The 18,532-nt window shown below is 38.1% G+C and overlaps 1 protein-coding gene across 3 annotated transcripts in view; it reads left to right on the forward strand.

The window, feature by feature from the left end:
• Positions 1–8,588, forward strand: part of LOC148009777 (uncharacterized) — a 44,299-nt gene extending 35,711 nt beyond the window's left edge. Inside the window, exon 4 of one of the 3 annotated variants that reach the window (XM_087672534.1) lies at positions 8,000–8,588. The gene's annotated coding sequence lies outside the window, so the exon portion shown is untranslated. Of the gene's footprint in view, positions 1–6,734; positions 7,541–7,991 lie in introns of those variants that run through there. The other 2 variants (XM_087672533.1, XM_087672532.1) reach the window with 2 other exon arrangements.
• The last annotated feature ends 9,944 nt before the right edge of the window (positions 8,589–18,532 follow it).

Here is an 18,532-nt window from a genome sequence, read left to right on the forward strand (position 1 = left end):
AATTCACTGCTGAGAACAATTTCAGCAATAAAGCAATAGTCCCAAGTTGCAATCAAGTACCATGGCCTACCAATTAAAAGGATTTGATGGTATCCCGGCAATGGAACCATGTAACCAGCCTTTCTTCCGTGGATGGGTCGTAAATCCCTGATTACAATTAAATTACAACAACAAACAATTAATGCAATCCTGAAAATACAAATTTAGCTATTGATCTTGGACAATGCACACCCGATTGGTCCCAAAATTGGCGCCCCTTTTGGTATTTCTTTAGCTTTATTAAAGAATAAGTTGATTTACAATGGGATTCTCCCAATCCCTTTCGGTAGTCCAACTCCCCTTACTGTGATGAATCACCAACAAGTCTTTAATCTGATTTGCCCCTTGATTTGGGCAATTGATTGGCCTTTACCCGCTTTGATGGAAATGGAAAATGTCCCAAATTTAATGGCTGGCTAGTCCTCCACTTGAATTTAGCTGAAATTCACCTTTAACCGTGTTGAATCCAAGCCTTGGAGCTTCCAATTTTTGGCACACTTTTCGAGGCTGCTTCTAAATCCTAATTTCTGCTATAAATTAGGGTTTACAGCAGAGAAATTTGCATTTTCTCAGCCTCCAAGAGTCCAAATGCTGAGATTTTCGGAGCAAGGCTGCGAAATGGTTGGGAGATGAGAGAGAAAGCTGAAGAGAGAGGAAATTCAGAGTTTTGTCGTGAAGAATGACTGAAAATCAGTCAAGTGCAGTTGCTGCCCTGCCACAACAGCATGTAGATGCAAAGAATTGAAGAAAATCAGTCATTTACTGTTGCTGCCCTGCCTCATTAGCCTATAGATGTTGTCTCTTGCTGTTGATTGGTCTTCTTTTGCCCCTGGCTACCTCAGAAGATTCTCCAATGGCTGCAAATCAGACCAGCAGCTTCCCCTCCCTCTCTCTTGCAGGCTGAATTTATAGAAATGTCTATTGCCCTTTCATGTTTTGGGGCAAAACCCCAATTTGGGAGGATGCGTTTATAAATGGATAGGTTGCCTACCATTCAACCCATTCTTTTGTGCAGGTTTCTCACTCTAGACTGCAGCTTTCAGCCATCAACCACCTACCATCTGCTGTTCAGTCATCATCAATTGCAGCCCACATCACTATCCAGGCGGCTTGTTTCCAGCCATTGCCATGTTGTCTGGAGGTCTCCATCTGTTGTGTCATCATAGCATCTGATCAGCATGTGTTTTCAACAATTGGTGCTAGGCAATAGGTTGCTACCACCTCTTCCTTGAGGCGCTGCTGTAGTACCTGTGTTTGTGTTGTCCAACAGACCGCCTAGCAGTGCATACCTCTCATGTTGTCGCATGTTTGTTTGCCTTGGGTGATCAGTTCTTAGCCTGTTTGGGTGGCATATTGCTGCGTTTACCGGATTTCAGTCTTTAGATTGCTGCATTTTGGTGATTAGCCTATTGTCCTTTCACATTCAACACACTCTCAGCTTTGATTGGTGGTTACAACAGTTGGGATCTATCTTCGGTGGATGCCACTTTCATGGCACATATTTTTTCATTTAGCTTTACTTTTTTGTTTTGTTTTTCTTTGAAGTATCTTACTATTGACCTTTGTTTTTGCAAAATTTAATCTCTTTTTTAGGGTTTTGCATTTTAGTGTAGGACTAAAATTCAATCTTGCACTAGTCCTTCTTGGGCTGGAGACATGGGATGTGCACTGTTCCTTCGTGGTTTCATCTTTCTAGGAGATTTGCTCTTCTACGAGCATGGATACTTTCCCTTCGAGGCGGATTGTGCAACATCGCTCTTGATGCTATTATGGCCATAGTTACGAAATGGCACATAGGAAGGGCGAAATGTTGAAATTTGCTCAAAATCTCTTGAAATGTGTTTCCTAGACTGAAATGTTTCGTAATCCTAAAACAGTGCCATGTGACGTTTCAAGCTAAACCTAAAAATCTTTTAAGAAAACATAATACAATTTAGGCCATAGATATGCCGTTTTGAGTGTGGACCAAGTGTAATTGGACGCGCCATTTTAGTACAACTTGTTACAAGCTAAAAGGGATCCACCCTAGCCCCTTCCAATCATAAACTTTCATAAAAGGAAAATCCCAATTCTTCTAAATGTGAACATTAAAAAAGGGCAATTGAAATGACGATTGTGGTTACTAATGCAAATATGGAACATGAGAGTTTTTGGTAGGACAACCGGCTTAGAAAGTTTGAGGTCCCAACTATGAAGATATGCTAGGGTTTTCAGTGAGAAAATACAAAATGTATGAATACAACAAACTAGGAAAAAAGAAGATAAAAGTTAATGAATAAAATATGTTGAAAGAAAGAAAGAAAGAAAGAATGTGCACAATACTCAAAGGCAAAGCAATCCAATAACCAATGACTCATGGGAGCGGGCTAGTGTGTTTGTCCATTGGAGATGGATCCTGAGTGTTGTAACCACCAATCACAAATAAGGATCATGTAGAAAAGTGTTGAAAATGCAAAAGCATTTGTTTCAAATGCAAACACGAATGTAAAATAGTGTTGAAAAACTCAAAATGCAACAATTGACTCCATGGATGATGATGTGGCAATCAGGGGGAACCCAATCAATAGTTACCTAGAGTAGAGCAACAACTAAGGCATGATAAGGGAGCGTTGTAAACAATGAAACACAGCTGTGGAAGGTGAAATTAGTAGTGTGGATTATCTCCATGGGATGAACAACAATGCAGCCATTTTGATATCAATGCCATCAAGGGAGGTGCTTGGTAGAACTATCACCTTGAATTCCATTGCATTGCATGCACCCCTTGCATGAAGTGGATCCTGAAGTGTGGGACATATCTAGGGAGTTTTCATGTCCCTAATGTTAGGCCTATCTCCCAATCTACCTTACCACCCATCAGGCTACATCATTAGTTAGGCACAAATCCCGAGAGACCACAAATTCTTCTTGCAAATTGAAGAGCACCTTGCCACGGCACAAATCGAACCACGAACCGACTAGGTAGAGGCTGCAAATACATTGCTGGCCATGAAAACCTGCAAGAAAACTCTCCTTCTCACCAAGAACCATGCTCTCCAAACACACAAGAGGAAGGCACACAAGAAATTGGATAATTCTTCTATCCTCACCCTCTTCCTCTTCCTCACTCTCCATTAGATCTTGCAAAGGAGCACAAGAGAGGGAAGCAAGAACAAGAAAGTAAGTGTTGTGCCAAAATGAGAGAGAGAGAAATGAACCGTGAGAGGAGAAGATAAAGGAAGAGAGAGGGTGTAACCACCTCAACCTCCCACCTCCCCAAATCCCGCGGCTGCAACCACCTCCTTTTCCTTTCTTGAATTATAAAATTCAAATTTGCATACATTGGCTAAGGTCTAAGGACCTTTCAATTTTTGGAATGAGACAAAAGGTATTGACCTTTCCTTTTCCTAATCAATATTTTTAATGTGAGCCTTTTGGACTACACATTTTACATTGCTTCATATTTGAAATTTTACAAAGGGATACAAAAGAAAAGTGTTAATTTGCAAAGGATGTTTCCATGTTTAGCACATTTTTGTGTCTATATTTGCACTGATTTGCCAGTCATCATTCCTCCCACGCTTAAGTGTGAAGCGTTCCCGTGAACAAACTTGAAGAAAAACCACAATCAGCTCTTGCAAAAATCTTCATCTTTAATCTTCGGTCTTCATTTTCTTTGTATTGCCATTGGATAGGGAAAAGAAAATAACCAGACAATAGAAAAACACAACTAGGTCGTAAAGCCTAGGTAGCAAACACCCAAAACAACAAAAACACAAAGGATAGGGCTTTCCAACAAATTGAATGCAAGGCCAACGTCACTCTCAAGATAGGGAAGAAATAATAACCACACCATGAAGCGCATTAAAAACCCGAAGAAGATGTATAAGTGAAACACACCCATATAAAAGATATTGCATTAGAATTCGCCCACCCAATTAATTTGGAAAAGGAAAGGAAAGGAGAGTTTTATTTACGAACAACAACAAAAATAAAAAGAAATTGACAAAGAACAAAGTTATTGGTATTCTTGTGTGTATTGAGGAGTTTTTAGTTTTGGTTCAAAGGTCATTTTAGAGAGTAACAGGGTGCACGTGAACTGTCTTTAGAGAGGATTAAAGGGTCAATTTAACTTTGTCATTTTAAAGGTTTAAAAGTTTAAGATAACATAAAATTCAAGATGTCAAAAGAAGATAAGGTTGAAGAACTGCTTGCACCACGTTGTTGATGAGATAAAGAAGAACACGATATCGCCTATCGTTGACGCTTGTGACAAATCAAGATGAGAGGAGAAAAGAGGAAGATGAAGCAGATAATCTCAAACGCTTGATGCTGCTCTAACCGGTATGATTTTCTACTGATGAAAAGTGTCGCCGTCTTCAGATTGGGAGTGGTGCTATGTACAGCCGATGACTGCAGCTACAATGATGACTAAGCTGCCAGGGAGAGCTCGTCTCACGCAGGCTGATAGGGTTTGTGCTAGAAAGATTTTTCTATGGGAGTTGCTAGTCAGAAGTTGCCGTTGAGAGGGCAAGATCACAGCCGACAGAGCATGGGCGGAAAGTACAATGACCCCTTAAGTTTGACATTTGCAGGTTCATCAAATGATTTTTTTGGGACTAGACGAAGGCGTCAAACTGAAACTGAGAGGAGAAAAATGATAGTGCTGTCGATGAAGGAGAAGGAGCATAAAGAGGCCACTTGATCATCACAAGGGTGGATCGTGCCCACACATGAGGTCGAGGCTACTGGCAAGCTTGGCGAGGTTGGACCGAGGGTAAACCCAGTTCTGAACATAGGCAGCAGCAAGGGTAAGGATGATCCTTGTAATGGATACGAAATTTTAGATCCGAAAATTGCTGCATCATGACCTCTTCGATTACCATTAGCAATTTCTTCTCTATCCTCTTCACTGATAGCACCACCTTCTTGTCATTCTTCTTTGACTTCAGATTTGAAATTGTAAAAGCCCATTTTTTTCTTGCAAGCTCCATAGCCACCCCCATTCCCGGCCAGTGCACCAAATGAAGAGCACCCTGCCATGGCACAAATCGAACCACGAACCGACTAGGTAGAGGCTGCAAATACATTGCTGGCCATGAAAACCTGCAAGAAAACTCTCCTTCTCACCAAGAACCATGCTCTCCAAACACATAAGAGGAAGGCACACAAGAAATTGGATAATTCTTCCATCCTCACCCTCTTCCTCTTCCTCACTCTCCATTAGATCTTGCAAAGGAGCACAAGAGAGGGAAGCAAGAACAAGAAAGTAAGTGTTGTGCCAAAATGAGAGAGAGAGAAATGAACCGTGAGAGGAGAAGATAAAGGAAGAGAGAGGGTGTAACCACCTCAACCTCCCACCTCCCCAAATCCCACGGCTGCAACCACCTCCTTTTCCTTTCTTGAATTATAAAATACAAATTTGCATACATTGGCTAAGGTCTAAGGACCTTTCAATTTTTGGAATGAGACAAAAGGTATTGACCTTTCCTTTTCCTAATCAATATTTTTAATGTGAGCCTTTTGGACTACACATTTTACATTGCTTCATATTTGAAATTTTACAAAGGGGTACAAAAGCAAAGTGTTAATTTGCAAAGGATGTTTCCATGTTTAGCACATTTTTGTGCCTATATTTGCACTGATTTGCCAGTCATCACAAATACACCTTGGAGGACCCAAAGGAACCATCAACCAGGACATCTCATACTAGTTCACCTTCAATAGTTTTATCTTTTACCCATCACTTCTCCATTGCTCACATCCTAGGTGTTATCTGTCTTTAGTGCTTGCCACGCACGCTACCTTAGACAAATGTATCATGGGACTGGCAACCTACCTTACCACCCATCAGTCCACCGTAAGTTCGGCACAAATCCGAGGGAGAGACCACAAATTCTTCTTGCGAGTACACCTCAGAGGACCCAACGGAACCATAAACCAGGACATCCCTTACCACTTCCCCTTCAATGGTTTTATCTTTTACCCCTCACTTCTCCATCGCTCACATGCTACGCGTTATCTGTCTTTAGTGCTTGCCACACATGCTACCTTAGACAAACGTATCATGGGACTGGCAGTCATCTAGCAAAGGGTGTAATATTAACCCCAAATGGTAATGTTGGTTGAGATTGTTCAGCCAGACCTTTTAGTGAAATGACTGTACTGCCTCCCATGTCTTTTGACATAGTTGGTGTGCCAGATTGGAGTAGTGTGGATCTTATATCTTGAGTTTCTTCTTGTTTACCCTTTCCCTTTTCAGTCATTTCCACAATATGAGTTAGTTGCGGCTCATGGGATTCAATATTTCCATGAAATCTCACTTTTATGTTTCCATGCTATCGACGCAAGCCATGAGCAATTCAAATTGCTCGCTGTAGCAAGGTGGTTGTCCCAATGTTTCTCAGCCTCTTCAATTTCTATTTTGGGAACAGTCATAGGTTGATCCTCGCAATTTGTGTATTCCCTTCCCCTGCTTGCATGGTTATCTTCCTTTTATGTTTATTTTAGTGGAAACTCAAAAAGAAAGATAACTAATTGCTAAAAAAATATTAGTGATTTCACCCCCATATGCAAGTGTGCATAACTAGTTGTATCCCATGAAACCCATGCATTTTGAATTTCTTAAACGTACATATTGTGGGTTTGGAACTTGGAGTCTCTTACCTTTAAATAAGCCCATCTGATCAGAAGTTTTTGTTTATATTTACTTGCAGCTGTTAGTTTTCTGTAGATGCATTTTGCTGAATGCAGTTATGGATTAGTGAACCGTGTATATTCAGAGGTCAGCACACAAAAGTTTTCTTTACAGGAAAATAAGAGATGTTGGATGTCTCTCTTGCCGACATATACACAGGCCTTAAGTCAGTCACATGACAAATAAGGTTGTACTAAACATGATTAATCTTATTTAAGACAAAGCTTATGCATGCCATTTGATCCATTATTTTGAAGATGCATTGCAGATATATCACAGCAACGCCATGTTTTTGCACAAGAATGGCTATAGATCAGTTTGGTAACAGTCCTGAGTATACAACTGATATTCATCAAGGCTTTGTTAAGATTGGATTGAAATGTTACATGTGAAACAGCTTTGACCAATATTGAACAGGTGTGTAGACATCAAAAGCTTGGTCACAGTTCTCTGAGTTTTGCATGCAATTGTTTTCAAAAGCGCAAAGTTCTAACGTTCTTAACCTCCATATATTCTTGTTACTTGCAACTTTCAAGTGATAAGGATGCATGAGAATGTGCTTGAGCATTTTCCTCGAAGCAAGAGAGAGAGACGTGATTGGGTCTTTGGTAAGGGAAAATATCCCACTCCTGTGCAGCCACTTGTGTTTCATTTTCTTAGATTTTGGGGCTGTTGGCATAACTGGGTCACCTGGAATACCTCTGTCTTTGATTCCACCCCTGGAGTTCAAAGTCATTACTTGGCTCGAGGGTCTTCTCCATTGGTAGTTGAATCTTATTCAACATGCTAACCTTCTCCTTAGGGAAGATTTAGTTGCTTGGCACATTTCTATTGTGATTTATATGAGAGAGAGAGAGAGAGAGAGAGAGAGAGAGAGAGAGAGGAGACACTTGTCTGTCTCTTGGAGTAATATAAATTGCTCTAACCAAGAGTTAGGGTTGTGTTATGCCTCACTCAGACTGTGTAAGAATCTTACAACTAAAGTGAGTACGTGTATGACATGTTTTTTTGCCTCACTAAAAATATGGTTATCTTTAGTTTTAAAGTGTAGTCAAGATTGTAGATGTGATACTACCATTAATCTTGACAATTTAAATAGCATGCACTTACGGGCAATGCCAACTAACAAAAGGGAATCTACACTCTCAGAACAAATACTACATGCATACAGTCCATGTCTTTTTCACCTAGTCAAAACATTGAGTAACTTAATCTTTGCTTCTAGAAAAGTATAGATCTCTGTTATTGAAATGTTCCAACTCTCTCTCAATTCTAGTTGTGTAGGTGAATGTCCAAGTTGGCTTAAACCTAAAGCTCAAGTCAGGACACTTTGATGGGGTTGAATGCTAAAGCAGCTGGAAATTCATAGAGGAATGCTTAGTGGGGTTGATTGTGAAGAAAATTGAATATGTGATGGTCCTTACGGCTTGCTTGCAAGCGAGCTTATTGGTACTTTCTTATCAACATGACTTCTTTTGTTTGTTTCATGCATGCATCTGAGGAGCGTGTGTGTGTGTGTGGGGGTAGCGTAGATTGAGACATTTATGGTTTTGTAGATTCTATATTAAACCTGAATAAAACAGCATTGAAACATGCATTAACTGGTATGGAGATTGTACTAGGTTGTAGATTGATTGATGTTAAATATCATTGGGATAGGTAGATCCCTTGATTCGCTCCCCCCAAAGAGTCTCCTATCCAGCAACTGGATATCCATGCTCAATAGCGCATAAAAGAAGTAACCTTTCATAATCAATCCTAGGTTTTTGGCTAAGCTAAGAAATTAGATCACTTAATAGGGATAGGGATTGGTTATAATACCTCTATAATCAACACCTAGTTTAAATTAGGTCATTTGTAAAGCTACACTCCTTGCTAAGGGGAATAAGATGACTTACAAGGCATAAAAAGTAATTACTTGTTATCATAGTATATGCCATCGTGGTGATGTTGCTTTGGTCTTAATATGATATTTGATGTTTAATATCACGCTTATGTTTTGAAGGAGCAATTTGCACATCCTTTTGAGGAGGTTGATATATTTTTTGAGACGGATGTCAAAATATATTCTGTTTGATGAAGTTAGGTGCTTGATATTGATTGTCTTCTCATATGCTTTTGAGGTTGGTGACGGCTTCTACACAGCTTTGTGTCTTTAGTATTTTTGCGTTCTTGAGCTCTTCTACAAGTATTGTTTGCTTTGTTGTTTCATTGATGTCTTCTTCATGCTCGAGTGCATTGCTTGTCATCTGTTTTGTCTTGCATTTGCTTGATAAAACTAGAGAGTATACATGGTTGAGTAGAAAAAGCTGACAATTTTAAATTTCAATTTGAGACTTTTACCACTTGTTCAGTTTGATGATTGAAAAGTTCAATTTGAAACTTTTACCAATTACTAGTTTCAAACTTGTCAGTGGCTTATCTTGTTGGTTGCCCTTCTAGCACCAAAAAATATTGCAATGGTTTCTAGTGTTTTGGGGGATATTGCTCGTAGCTTGCATGGCTTTTTAAAAGTAAAATTTTATATATATATATAGCAATTGTAATGAAATGATTAATTTACCTAGAGACAAGCCATTTATAAACATTGGAGTTGTATTGGAATGCAATGTAGACATCAATGAATTATGGGACTTTTTAAAAGAATATTGTACATGCAATAACATCGAGTATTGCATTCCCTTGGCCCAATTGCCTAGCAATGTGTAGTTTCTCTTATGTGAGGAGTTTATTCAATGAAGGGTGATCTTAGATTGAGGTAGTTTGATATTTTATATGGTTGCAAGTGCTTGCACAGGAGTGGAAGCTATAGATTTGAGCTTTGAGTTTTGCAATTGAAGCTTGCATGGCAAAACATTCTTTATCAAACTCGCTTTATCCTTTTGCTTGCAGCTTGAGCATTCAATTGTCCTTCATCCATGCTTTTCTTTGGCAATTTTCAATGTAATATAAAGGAATAAAATAAAATTCTTTTGTGTCGATTTTAGATGCAAGTATGATGATTGTTTTTAAGTAGCATGCATGAACATGTTTTTGCTTGTCCCATGTCAATGGCTATTCTAGGTATTTGTAAAACTCATTAGTCAATGCTTATAGGTCCTCATGAATAAGGCTATATGAAAAGAGTTTCACCCATTTATTGATCTCTTTGAGGCACTCTCCCATTGAATGGTTGTTATTTTGTGACTTTTCTTTTGTAATTTTCATAACATATTTTCCTTTTTGTTTAGATTTTAGGTTTATGGGAGGTTGTATGCAAGAAAAGTATATTCTTTGCAAGAGTGGAGTCAATGGTAGTTTTGACATTAGTGCTCGTATTTCATTTTGGTAGTTTCGACATTAGTGCTCCTATTTCGTTTTGCTGAGGCACTATAGGTTTGTTGATGGGAAAGTTGATTGTTTTTGCCTCATGATTGGGTTGTAAGATTGTTCATATTTCACTTTGGATTGGGAAGTAGTAGCCATGGGGGCAATGGATTTGTTGGTGGAAACCATTGATAGGGATTCTAGGTTTAGTCAAAAGTAGTGCTAACCTCAATTATTTGGAGGTTATGTAAGATAACACTTCTAATTTTCTTCTGTTGTGTGTCTAATAGCACTTAGCTCTTTTTCTTTAAGATTTGCTTTTGTGGTTTAAGCATTGGTTCAAGGATGATATTGCCATGTTTCTTGTTATTGTTTAGGTGACGAAGGTTTGGACTTAGGAGACTTGGGGTGTGCAATTAGACTGGAAACTTGTCAGATTCCTCTAAGTTGGGCTAAGCACCATCGCTGGGATTTGATGATTTTCTCTCTATTCACAAAAGAAACAATTTGTGTGGTTACACACCAAGTGCGTTGGAAGCAATGAGATAAGAGGGAAAAAAAAAGATTATAGAATGATGGCAAGTTGTATCATGTGGATCTTACAACAAGAAGCATCCCTTCATTCTCTTTGTGTTTCTCAAAGTCATATAAGATACACTGCAAAAGAAAATGGTAAAGGGGTTTCTGCTTCAAAAGCCATCCTTAGTTCAACAAACAAGATGCAACATCAATCGGAGAGTTTTGTAAGTCCTTGTTGGTGAACCCTTTTACATCATAGATAGCTATCTTTGAAAGATAGAGTGCCAAAGTGTGACAATTGTAACAACATATTCTTTAACTTGAGGACCTTAAATAGAGATATGATCAAGTTTTACAAGCTAGAGCATATAATAGCAAATATGATTTTCATTTTGATTATTAAGCTATATGAAACAAAGATTGTAAAGGGTAAGAAGATGGAGAGAGTTTCTATGAGAGAGTTTCTATTACCTTGATGAATATGGCTCTTCAACCAGGTAGTGAGGGCAATGAAGGCACGGAGGGCTTAGTGCACTTTAGTGTGTAATTAGAGAAAGACATTTGGCGGTTGGGAGCATTTCAAGTTAGCATAAAAGATTTTGATGTGTTGCACTGGGTGTTTTAACGAACTTTTATACTTTAGGTGATAAGTGCTCAACAAGTAGGGGAGAAAGTGTTGAAGGGTTTGGACAATATAAAGTGGAGTGGCACATGGCCACAGATTTAAAGACAATGAAGTGTATGCATAATGTGTCGAGAAGATTTACTATATGGCCATGTCCAAGTAGTGCAATATTGTTAGTTGGAATAAGATGCTTGATAGACAAATGAAAGATTCAAAGTTTCAAGCCATTCTAGATATCCCTTTAACAAGCATCTGCATGTGTACATTGCATGCTTTGTGCAGAATAATAGAGAAAATTGTGCATATCTATATTGGATTTCATAGAAACTACTATCCCAAAAGGCCAAGGATGATGCTATCACTTAGAATGGCAATCCTCTAGGTGAAGGCAAGACTAGAAATGGGGATCAAAGAGAGGATAATAAAAGATCTTATTCCTTCCTACATGGGTAGTGACTCCACATGAACCCTTTCTTTCATCCAATCGCAAAAAATTCTTTTTTGAGTAAGGATACAAATTGTACACGTTCTCGATCCCCACGACAATGGCATGAGTAGCATATGATACATAGCAAGAAGCCCTTGAAAATTGGCGTTCATACTTGATGCTAAATACTCGCAATGCAAATCTCTTTTGGACCAAAATTATTTTCTCTACATTTGTTGGGAGGAGATAGCCTTTATAAGACTTGGTTAGCACCTTCAACGCAAAAAGGGGGAGCCTTGCATCATTAGGGGAACACTCATCGTGAAAAATTATAATCTATAACAAAGAACATAATAATAATAATTTATTTAAATTACTAAAGTTATTATATATAATAAATTGCTTGACATAGTATTTGCATGTATGCATGTCATCTTTGTATGATCCATTTTGCCAATGTATTGTGAAAGAGCCACATATTTTTTGTGCCCTATTGACTTGAAGCTGTTTGTGATGACTGATATCCTTGAGTCACTTGCATGAGTAAGGAAGCCATCAATGTACACCACAACCTAGTTGCAAGGATGCATTCTTAGAAAAGAAAACCAAGAACTATTATTAACCAATAAGAAGGCGAGCATCAACTAAATACTGGCTAGTTTCCCTCGCTTTCAAGTAAACATGGTGTCCATATTGAGATTTTGCCACTCCCATTCTCGTGTCTAGCTATGACGTCTCATACTTTCCCATGTTGGCTAGGTCGAGCCTTTCAATTATTACAACTCTTTCTTCTTTAGTGGGCAATTTTCTCTTCTAATTTGCCTTGGCCTCAGCTTCAATGCTTTAGAGTACCTGCTTGCTCATAACTTGCATCTTCAACCATTGAATCAATGAATAGATGTGAATGTTCTTATCCACTACTCACTCCCATTAAATTATACTAGGGCAATGAGACTATAGTTCTCATGGATTCTAGTGAACCCATTATATCGACCAACAACATATAGTCTTGGTCATCTGACATAGTAAATGTAGGTCGTTAGGGGCAACTACAGGGCATCCTTTGCTCTTTCCTCCTCTATGTTAAAGGGCATCATCTCATTTTCCTCTTCAATCTCTCTAATGGTAATGGTAGGCTGTCTTTTGTCCATGCAATCCTTGTGAAGTCCTGTGTGAGTCATTCTCATCCCTTAGAAGATGAAAATAACAAAGGAATGCAAAGGGGGATTATAGATCTCTGTGTTCTTGTAAGCATTATTAGGTAATTTATCAAATTCCTTTTCTAGCTTTCTCTTCGCCATTTTGTTGGTTGCAAAGTTATGAGTGTGAACATATTCTTGTGCCTCTATGTTCACTGCACCCCTTGAAGTCATTCTTCAGTATTCTTCCATATACACACTCAGCACATTCATACAAGATTGCAAAATATTCTCAATAGAAAGTGAAGTAAACATATGTAAAAACTCATGAGCATGAGAATGAGTGTGTTCATTATGGAGGGATATAAAAAGATTTTCCTATGGGGTTTCCTTCATGTCGTCCTCAAACTCTAGTTCACACTTCATCTTGTTTCCTATTCATAAAAGAGAGAATAAGGCAAAAGGGTCAAAAAATTCTCCAAGCCAAACAAACCACCTAAACAAATTCTCATTCACACCATAAACGAGGGTCACTACCAAGGAGTGTGTTTTTTGGCGAGCTTAGTTAGGCCAACTTTTCATCCATGGAATCAAATTAGTGAGCTTTTATGCCAATATATATCTTAGATTAGCATTGGCTTCCCTACCTAGGTACGCTTTAGAGAGATGACTTTTTTTCATAGGATATGGGAGTTTCCGTGTCAAAATTACCCTACATTAGCCTTGATCTCCTTGAGATAGCTAGTAGAGGTTGGTGGGAAGGAATTTTGGTACTCACAAATGGCAATCCTTTGGGTTGAATTCAATCATTAGGGACAATGTTCTGAGAGAGAGAGAGAGAGAGAGAGAGAGAGAGAGAGAGAGAGAGAGAGAGAGAGAGAGAGAGAGAGAGAGAGAGAGAGAGAGAGAGGACTTGGATCGAACCACCTCTCTCTCTCAGACCAAATATGGAGTTTTAATGAAGCCACTTTCTACACCTCTATGAGGATAGATTTATTGTTCAACCATAGTATATGGATACACACCTCTCCCAGGTATGTAGGCTATTGGATTAATGTGTAGCTCCTTTTATCAGCTAAGGATAGAGACAAGTAGATGGATAAATATTTTAGCCATTAGGAAAGTTTTGAGGTGTCGAAAATGCCCTCTAAGCGATCCTAGAGAGAGAAAATATTTTAGAAAATATATTCATTTTTAGATTTTAAATTTTTTAGTATTTTGGTAAGTAAATATATAAAAAATTATTTGTAAGTCATTGTCGCGATATTCTCATGGTTACATCAAACCTAGAAATCTAGGTCGCCATAAAGGTGACAAAGATTGTCATAATGAAGACCTTACTCATCCTCATTAAAGTGAAAACTAATATTCAATTTAAATTTAGTTTGATATTTGAGTACTTTCCTCCATTCTCACTCTTTTCTTTCTTTCCCATTCTTACTAGTTTCTTCTTTGTTTTCCTTCTTATTTCTAATTCGCATAGTTTTTCAATCCAATCTTCTAATCACATCCTTAGCTATGGATAGGTCATCCAATGATCTTTGTAGCTCTAGTAAAAGACCTCTCTATCATTTGGATAGTGAGTATGAACCAGTAAGGAAGAGAACAAAACCCATTACTATTACAGAGTCTACGAAACATATACTCATGTTTGAAGGAAAGAAGAATCTTGATCTTTGGTTAGATGGCAAGCTATATCCCAAAGATCCTAGCAAAAATAGCACTCCGCCTTTCTATAGTAGCTCTTCATTGTTGAGGTTCATTGGTGATGGTTATAATACCTTTCTATACACTTAACTTGGTTGCAGAAAAGAATGTCCTCAAATTGGAGAATCATCTTTTATCAAAACATAACAATGAGTTACTACAGATGTTAGAGGGCTATCAACAGAGGATTCATTTGTTGGAGAAACACATCAAATATTATCAACGAAAGCAAACTATTTTAGGCCTTTGAAATCAACAAAAGGCTCTTAGAAATATTGAGTCTCAGACGAGGAGGAGATGGTTGTAGTAAAAGAGTACATTTTTTTCACTTTAAAAATATAAAACATGAGTGTTTATAATTAATTGTATTGATTTGTGATGTTGATTTTGTTTAGGTCTCTTCTTTAGTAGAATGCAAGTGAATGAGATTCTTTGAAACCGTCTTAGTTTTATTATCATATTCTTCCTTCAGTAGTTTCAAAAGATATTTCGGAGAAGAAGAAATTTAAAAAGGCAAAGAAACAATGCTTGGAGTCATTTAAAGGATCATTCTTTGGATACCAAGTTAGTGCAGAAGACACTAGATAATATTGGTATGAGTCGAGATGCTTATAGACAACTTTTTTAGCTTTTATAGTCAAATATGAAGCAAGGACAAGTACGTAATTGCACACTTCCAAGGCCATTTGTTGTTAGAACTATTAGATAGAGAGTAAATAACAAAGTGATGGAGATTCTGGGTGAGCCTTTCTATATCAAGGCTAGCTTCAACAAGGGCAAGAAAAAGAAAATTGTATTCAATGAAGTCAACAATATTTTTCTTGACTTGCCCATCCTACAATGTCTACTGATTCTATGACTTGTCATTAGAAGAGGCACAAGGAGTGGCTAGATTTGTGGTTAAACTTGATGAAAGTGAGATTCTAAAATGTACAAAACTAGAGAGGGTCTCTATTATCTTGATGAATAGAGCACTTTCATCAAATCATTGCAATCACTCAATGTTATTTAGTGTTCAATCAGAATACAACATTTGGTGGCTAGGAGCATTCGAAGTAGATACATATGATTTTGATATATTGTATCGGGTTTTTCATTGAACACCAATACCTGATGTTATTAAGAGACAACAAGCAAGAGAAGAGTTATGTGTTGAAGGTTTTGGGAACTATAAGATTGAGTGGCACATAGCTGGTGACTTAAAGACACTTAAATGTATGTACAATGTATCAAAGGGAGCCAACTCTAGATCTCCTTGCCTATATTGCATGTCCCTAGCCATAGAGTTGAACTCAAGCAATTGGAATAGAGCTCCCTCTAGGTACAACAAGGATCCACAGTTTAAGCGAGTCTTAGATATTCCTTTAGTGAATGCCCATATCTATACACTTCATGCGCTTTGTAGGATAATTGAAAAGCTTGTTCATCTTTATATAGGTTTTCCATGGAAGTTGAAGCCATATCAACTAGAACAAATGTTATAACAAATATTGAAAAAGTCTTATATGCAATTGGTTTGCATGGTAGTAATGTTGTTATTGAACCAGATCTTCAAAAGTCTAAGGATGGCAATTGTGTCCCCAAAAAGCCATCTATTGGTGGAGTGAAGGCTAGAAGGTTCCTAGACTTTCATTGAAGACTTGGTAAGATAAACTCTAGGAATGGTGGCTCAACTATTAGATACAATTAGTGGAAGTACTTACATAATGTAGTTAAGGATCATGTTGATAACGGACACTCTCAGAATAGAAAAGCCAATGTTTGGGAAACACTAGACAAAGTATTCTTTTATTGTGATAAAGCTAAGTGGAATGATGATGATATGAAAGACTTCAAAAACCAATTGAACCTTTTTAGAAAGGCAATGATAGAAGCTTGGGGCAATTAACATTTCACTCACTATATGGTAAGAAGTTTGCATATGTATGTCTCTTTATTGTCTAACTCATATAGGGTTTTCTAATTGAATTTCTTTATTTGTTAACTATGCAACATATTTTATACAAGCATGCTCTATATTTTATTAAGAAATATGGATCTCTATCTATCTGGTCAACCTTAGGTATAGAAAAATCACATTATCAAGCAAGACCAAAATACTTTAGATAGATAAGACATGGAGGTGGAAGATACAAAGCAAACAGTTTATTAGAGGTCTTTCAATGGTTCTACAAACAAATTTGGTACAAATTTAAGCTAAAAGACACAACCACATCATGTAATACATCATCTTTGGCAAGGAGTATATCCACTGTTACCCAAAGAAGAAAAGAGGGATATTTAAATTGTTGTGCAAAGCAAAGATATTCAGAATGGTTACAAACTAGACAAAGAGATGGAAAAATATGGGTTTTAGGAAACCCTTAACATCTTTTAGTCCGACTTTGTTTGCAGAAGAGTCTTTAGTTTCAAGCGGTCCTCTAAAGGAATATTTTATTCATTCCACTTGATGTAACCTCTACATTTTAGGAACTCTTATTTCTTAAATCTTGGAAGGAGCTTCAAATTCTTGGCATCTCCTACATGGGAGAGCAAATAAGAGCCAAGAACTCCAAAGTACCTTGCCCTAGATCCACTATATCCAGGCATGAAGCCAAAAACTCTTACAGCTTCTTCCTTCTCTACCAAAATTATCTTATCTGAACCTCTATTGAAAGCTTGGGATCCAATCTCCTTGGAGATAGCTTTCAAAGCCATTATTGGTAGAGAGCTTGAAAACTTATTATGATAAATTGCAATTGTTTGATTATTTAAGCTTCGAATATAATGATCAAGGCCTTGTAAGCTTCAATGGCCTTGAGCCCTTGGCTCTTCCAAGAAATTTGTCTACATATTCAATTTCTATCTGCACAATAAACCACAATAGTATAAGATGTTAGTAGATAAATATCCAATAATATTTGTATATAATGCATAATATACTTTAATATAAATCACAATGGATATCTTAGAATTATCTTTCATACCTTAGGGGTTTCATCTTCTTCAAAAAGACCATCATCATATAGATTTATTGAACCTTTTAGTTTCTCCTCTAATGGAGACTTCAATTTCTCTTCATACCCCATGTTATCAATACCAAGTCTCTATTGAATTTGTAAGAACTCTTTCTTTGTAGGTATCCCTCCCTTTTCATATTCCACAATCTGATTAATACAAGAATGTAAGGCTATGAAAGGTAAGAAGGATCGAAGCTTGCACTCGAGAGCTATGGCGGGAGAGTAAGAGTAAGAAAGAGAGAGACAAGAAATGGGAACTCCAACAGTCACAAGGTGTGACCGGGCCTTTCTTTATTCAAACTGTCACTAAAAGAATAAAGTGACGGTGACGGGCGCCCGCCACCTGCAGTGAGCAGTGGCGGTGACTGTCAGTGTAGTAATACAAAGGCGGCTAGGTGGACCAACAACCTTCCACTTAAAGGCGAATCGGCCCTAGTGAGGAGTGAAAAGAAAAAGAAAAAGACAGTACAACATGTACACATGTACAATAGGATGAGGAAAGACATCATCTCATCCCACGCCCATCAACCTCCTAAGGAAGGCAAAGCGCTCTGTAGAGAGGCTTTTCGTGAGCAGATCTGCAGGATTATGGTCAGTCGAGATCTTGACAAGGTCAACAGACTTGTCCTCAACGACCTCACGTATGAAGTGATACCTCACCTCAATGTGTTTCGTCTTCGCATGGAAGACCGGATTCTTGGCTAACTGAATAACACTCATAGAATCCAAATGCAGTGTAGGGATAGCATTAATACCAAGATGAGCAACCAAACAACCCAACCAAATGGCCTCCTTGCAAGCCTCAGTGGCTGCAACATACTCGGCCTCTGTAGTAGAAAGGGCCTGCATTTCTACACCCTGGACATCCAAGAAACAACACCTCCAGCATAGGTGAATACATAGCCGGAAGTGGACTTCCTACTATCTGCATGTCATGCATAATTAGAGTCAGTGTACCCACGACTCCTGTATCTTGGCTGCCATAGCATATGCACATATCTGTAGTGCCCTTCAGGTACCTCATGATACCCTTTACGGCATCTCAATGCTTCTTGGCAGGTGTAGCCATATAGCGTGCCACAACACCAACTGCAA

This window comes from Lygodium microphyllum, chromosome 30 (genome assembly GCF_053477565.2).
Source record: "Lygodium microphyllum isolate KBCC chromosome 30, Lygodium_microphyllum_v1.1.10, whole genome shotgun sequence".
NCBI classification, from domain to species: Eukaryota; Viridiplantae; Streptophyta; class Polypodiopsida; order Schizaeales; family Lygodiaceae; genus Lygodium; species Lygodium microphyllum.